This window comes from Salvelinus namaycush, chromosome 6 (genome assembly GCF_016432855.1).
Source record: "Salvelinus namaycush isolate Seneca chromosome 6, SaNama_1.0, whole genome shotgun sequence".
In the NCBI taxonomy this organism is placed as follows: domain Eukaryota; kingdom Metazoa; phylum Chordata; class Actinopteri; order Salmoniformes; family Salmonidae; genus Salvelinus; species Salvelinus namaycush.
This window is the reverse complement of record NC_052312.1, coordinates 30,870,520-30,877,092: the sequence shown is the minus strand read 5'-3', so window position 1 is coordinate 30,877,092 and position 6,573 is coordinate 30,870,520.

The following is a 6,573-nucleotide window of genomic DNA, read 5'->3' as shown; positions in this document are numbered from 1 at the left end:
CATATTCAACTAATGCATTTAATACAAGGATTGACCTATTTAGTTTCTACTGGAATCTACATCTGAAGGCATGGTACAAGCAAAACATCTCTCCAACTACAGACGCCAGTGTCTCCGGTCAGGCAGTTTCTGTTCCCTCAAACACCTTTTAAGCCCAAGTCCACTTTTTGTCCCATTGTCCAGAATGCCACACTAAATACATTTGCCAAGAAAGTGAATTTTGATGTGGAGAATCTGTTTAAGGGTAAAATTGACTCCAACCAAACACGACGTAATCTTTCTAAGACAGAGAGGGATGCAGTTGAATCATTGTCCAAAAATGAACGGATTGTGGTTAAAACAGCAGACAAAGGTGGCGTTACAGTAGTGTGGAGTAAAGACAAATATGTGACAGAAGCCTACCGTCAATTAGACAATGATGAATTCTACCAATCTCTTACCTTCAACCCTACAGAGGACCTAGAAACTGAATTGAAAGGGATCCTCACATACCTTAAGGGAACTCTGAGACGGGAGCCGTATGGTTAGTGAAGAAAGTCCCATTGCAAATGTACGGTCCCTTACCTGACGTCTTGCGACGTCGCAGAAAATCGCGGACGGCGTCGGGCCGTGGGCGGCGGAGAGCTCTTTCAGGAAGTCACTCAAAAAAACGTCTCGGACTTTCGGTTTCCGTTTTATAAAAATGACAAATTTTTGACTTTTTTCCGCATTCTCGAAAATTCCCACGAGGGAAAATAAATCATATTGCAGGCGCACGAGCACGTGGCAAACGAGCGCGGCCTTTTCTCCTAAACTGAAAATATTTCGAAGACGAAACTCGGCGAGCGTAGGTTTGGAGTAATGGGCAGTTGGCCCCGAACAAGATGGCGTCGAGACCTCGGCGCTTTTTGAGTTATGGCCATTTTTCTGGGATTAAAGGGTTAAAACGCAAGTAGGGTGCTAATTTGACCGCTTCATGTCAAAGTACATAAGCATACGGTGTCAGGAAAAAAAGAACCAGCCATTTATCTATCGTAATTTAAGAGAAATCGTACATTGACCGTTTGGTGATGTTCACAAAGAGGATTTTTTTTTTCAAAAAAATCACAGATCCAGTTGCAGTGTGTTCAGACGTACATTTTTAAAGTGGGTCTCGAAGCTCTGCGAGAATCCTGTGATTTTATATGATTTTATGAAATAACACACACTCATTTAAGCCTCTTTAAATAAGTCAGTTCTTAACATAAAGACTTAAAACTCAATATTATATAAGAGCCTACGCCAAGGAGGGTATGTGTTCAATTTCAGCTTCCTATGTCAACTGGAAGTACCTTAAAATGGTGCCACAGGGTCAGGTTTGAAGGGTAATAAAGGTCAGATCTTTTCAAAACTTCACTTGTGTGATTAGACAACCCTCATGAACTGTAATCAGTCATTTATCCCAACAGATGTCAAAGAAAAGCTCTCTCACACAAACACACACACACAAAGCAATGATGGAGTGAAAAAGTACGGTGCTTAACGACACACAAAGCCTGCAATGGTATTACTATTATCTCCAGGCCGTGCCGAGTTCAACGAGACGTCCCGCTTGACCGTAGCTCGCTCGGTCTGAGCGCAGCGACCGTTATAAGAGAACGGACCCAAATGACCTTTTGACCTCAATGTCAATTTTATTTGCTTTTGGGACACAGAGAGAGAACCGTTAAGGTTAGAAACACAATTTGACCTCAGGAATGTTCTTAAGGTCCCCCCGATCTGTGCAAGCCTAACCTTGACCTTGTGGCATTAACCCTTCACAGTTAAAAGTAGGCATTTACATCAAACAGTTTACAATGACATGTCTCCCCATTGGAATGCGTTGAGTGCACCTCTAAATTTAACCTGAAGCCTATGTGGGTTATGAATGTCTTATGAACCTGTCTTTGATGACAGTCCATCAGGCCACCATGAGGTCTACCTGTGTCGATTCTAAGCTTCCTGGAGCAACCGGAAGTGGTTAAAATCACCCTAAAAGTGTTTGCAATACCCAACCTGCAGTTTGAGAGAAATAGTGCATTCAGCCCTATGTAAATCAGTCAAATTTTAACATATAGACTTAAAACTCAGGATTCTCTAACAGCATACTCCAGTGAGTATATGTGTTTATTTTCAGCTTCCTGTGCCAACCGGAAGTGCCATAATTGGTGTCAAATGGGCTGTTTTGAAGGGTTAAAAATGTCAAATCTTTCCAAAACTTCATATATGTGAATAGACAACCCTCCTGAACTGTAAATCAGTCATTCATCCCATCAGATTTAAAAAAAATAAATTAAAAAAATACACACCCACACAGAAATGATGGAGGGACACACTGAGGGGCTAAGAGGCAGACAGTGCCTGTGGTAGTTACTTTTGTTCCCACTTTTAAAGAACCGTCAGACCTAGAGTTCTGAAACTTTGGAAACCTGTTCTAGACCTCAGGTTGATTGTGCACGGTGAGTTATGTGGCTCTAGAAGGTTCTCAGACCGATAAACAGCCTCGTGTATTTGCTATGTTTTCAATTCATTTTCAGCTCAACGAAACTGACGACATTTAGAAAAGTCCCAGAGTCTCAAGACTAGGTGCATTGAAACCGGCTCGGCCCATAGAGACAGACCCCAACGGGCCTGTTTGATTGCTCATTCAAGGACCCCGTAGCAAGGCAATGAAAAAAGTGGAATTTCAGCACCAATTAGGGTTTTGCTCGGGCACCGAATGACCTATCGAGCCGAAACTTGGGATTCGAGGTCGCCTCACATAGGGCTAAACATAATGTGAAAATTGGACCCGCAGCTAAAACATAACTACGTATTATTTGTTTTATTATGGTTTAAAGAGAAAGCGCTGTGAATTTTGGGCCTGCTCTGAAATATGTTATAGTTGGCTTCTAAAGGAGTTGGAAAAAGTGAGTTTGGTGTCAGATGGTATCAGTTTGGTGTCTGACAATATCCAATTGACTGATGGACACCGACTTGCTAGTTGACTTTTGTACAATTTCAATATGTTTCAACGCGGGGGTACCATCACCAAAATCGACATGATGAAATTTCCACGCAACGAGCGATGGAGAGGAACCACTAACACTGCCCGGCCATCCTGAGGTCATCAGGACGTTCAATTTTGTATTTCTAAAGTATTTAAAGAATGCACGTTACATTTGCAATATGATTCAACACATCATATTGCAAATGTAACAGTGTGTGTTATGTTTGCAATATGATTCAACACATCATATTACAAATGTAACACTGTGTGTTATGTTTGCAATATGATTCAACACATCATATTGCAAATGTAACACTGTGTGTTATGTTTGCAATATGATTCACCACATCATATTGCAAATGTAACACTGTGTGTTATGTTTGCAATATGATTCAACACATCATATTGCAAATGTAACACTGTGTTATGTTTGCAATATGATTCAACACATCATATTGCAAATGTAACACTGTGTGTTATGTTTGCAATATGATTCAACACATCATATTGCAAATGTAACACTGTGTTATGTTTGCAATATGATGTGATGTTTTTCACTGTTGAATCATATGCAAATGTAACGTGCATTCTTTAAATAAACCCTATGTGGGTTATGAATGTCTTATGAACCTGTCTTCAATGACAATCCATCAAGCCACTATGAGGTCTACCTGTGTTGATTCTAAGCTTTCTGGAGCAACCGGAAGTGATAAAATCACCCTAAAAGTGTTTTACCCAACCAGCAGTTTGTGATATATAGTGCATTCAACCCTGTGTAAATCAGTCAGTTCTTAACGTATAGACTTAAAACTCAGGATTCTGTAAAAGCATACCCCGATCAGGATAAGTCTTTACTTATAGCTTCCTGTGCCAACCGGAAGTGCCTTAAAATGGGGACATAGGTGCTGTTTCAAAGGCTTAAAAAAGTCAGATCTTTCCAAAACTTTAAGTGTGTGATTAGGCAACCTTCATGAACTGTAAATCAGTCATTTCTCTAAACAGATGTCAAAGAAAAGCTCACATACACACACACAGACACACACAGCAAGGATGGAATGAAAAAGTATGGTGCTTAAAGACACACAGAGCCTTAAATGCTTTTAGGGGGGATCCAGACTTCCATACCCGCTCTGGGAGCACTATACTACGGGCAAAAATCAATGGGTGCTGGCCTGAGTGATTTATGGAGGTTTTCAAAAAAAGTCAGAAAATATTCTATGTTTTTTCTTGAAAATATTTTATGTTTTTTCTTCTCGAGTCAATGGCCTGAGTGATTTATGGAGTTTTTCCAAAAAACTCAAAAAATATTCTAAGTCCAAACTTTTCGTGCACCTGGTATTTTTTTTGGGTTACCAGGTGCCATGGTTGAAATTGCTTTTAGGGGGCATCCAGAATTCCATACCCGCTCTGGGAGCACTATTCTACGGGCAAAAATCAATGGGTGCTGGCCTGAGTGATTTATGGAGGTTTTCAAAAAAAGTCAGAAAATATTCTATGTTTTTTCTTGAAAATATGTTTTTTCTTCTCGAGTCAATGGCCTGGGTGATTTAAGGAGGTTTCCAAAAAAAGTCAAAAAATATTCTATGTTTCATGTTTTGGGTTACCAGGCGTCATTTTTCAAAACGGTTTTAAATGCTTCATTTTGGCCTTTTAAAAACAAAATGTTATTTTCGACTATGAAATCCAAAAAGCACTTTTTTTAAAGGGGTTGATAAGTTTTTTCTAATTTATTCACATTTTTGACTTCATATTAAATCAGATTGCAAATGCACAAAACATATTCCTTAAGTACAAGTAAACATTTAAAAAAAAAATATGATAATAAAATGTGACTAAAGTATCTTCATACAGTTCTTATACATGTGTAATTGACCTAAAAATCGAAAGAATTTCAAAAAACGGTCCAGAAAGCACTTTTTTAAAGGAGGTTATACGTTTTTCCAAATTTTTGACATTTTTGACTTTTGACTTTTGACTTCCTATGAAATCACATTCCAAATGCACAAAACATATTCCTTAAGTTCAAATAAACATTTACAAAAAATTATGATAATAAAATGTGACTAATGTATTTTCATACAGTTCTTATACATGTGTAATTGACCTAAAAATCGAAAGAATTTCGAAAAACGGTCCAGAAAGCACTTTTTTAAAGGGGGTGATACATTTTTTCCAAATTTTTGACATTTTTGACTTTTGACTTTTGACTTCCTATGAAATCACATTCCAAATGCACAAAACATATACCTTAAGTTCAAAAAAAAAAAAAAAAAAAATTATGTTAATAAAATTTGAAAAAAGTATTTTCATATAGTTCTTACACATGTGTAATTGACATAAAACTCGAAAGAATTTCGAAAAACGGTCCAGAAAGCACTTTTTTAAGGGGGTAATAAGTTTTTGCCAAAACTTTCAAAATCTCAAAATTTTACTCTTGGGTCTTGACTTGCGTTACATAAAGCCTATGAAAAATTTAGATAGAACACACTCGCCCACTATAGGAATTTTGGAGTGTTACACAGCTCATTTGCAGCATGGCATTTGCCATCAACTTTGGATGAAACACCGCCAGAAGTAGTGTACTTGTCCATCGTGTATATGCTGCGCTCGGTGCCAATAACTTGCCATGTTATTTTGTACAATTGGGGGGGGACTTCCCTTACAGAAGCTAAGGAGAATGGCTACATTTCAGACAATGGGTTCAAATTTATTTTCAATGGCTTCTTTTTACCTTCTTCCAAAAGTCCACAAAAATCTTGAAAATCCCCCAGGCAGACCAGTCATTAGTGGTAATGAAAGTCTGACAGAACCCATCTCTAAGTACATTGATTACTTTATTAAGCCTTTTCTGACGTCACTCCCAGCCTATCTTCAAGATACCACAGATATGTTGAACAAAATTAAGGAATTGAACAATATAGGTACAGCTTCCTTTTTAGTCACCATGAATGTGGAGTCTCTATACACCACCATTGAGAGCATGAACAAGGTTTGGCAGCGATGCACCATTTCTTGAGTAACCGGCCTGAGACTTAGATGCCTCCTACAGAATTCACTGTCTCACTGACTGAATGGACTCTTAATCATAACATCTTTATCTTTCAGGACCGTATTTTTAAACGGGTCAAAGGATGTGCCATGGGAGCTTCCTACAGCCCTTCCTACGCTGGTTTGTACTTGGGTAAATGGGAAAATGACTTCATTTTGGATCCTTCTAATAACCATTTATTATATATTGATGATGTTTGCCTGTTTTGGTCCGGCTCAGAAGATGAACTTATTTCCTTCCACCAATACCTTAACAGTATTAACCCTAACATCGAACTAACTATGGAGTACAGCAAGGATAACATTAATTTTTTGGACCTCGGCATTAGTAAAAATGACAAAGGTTGTTTGCACACATCAATCTTTAGGAAGCCTACAGATGGGAATACCATTCTGAGGGCAGACAGCTTTCACCTCAAAAGGCTAAAAGAGAATATTCCATATGGCCAATTCCAAAGAGTCCGCAGAATTTGCGATCAGGAAACAGACTACGGTGTCAAATCTGCTGAATTGGAGAATCGCTTCTTGAATCGGGGCTA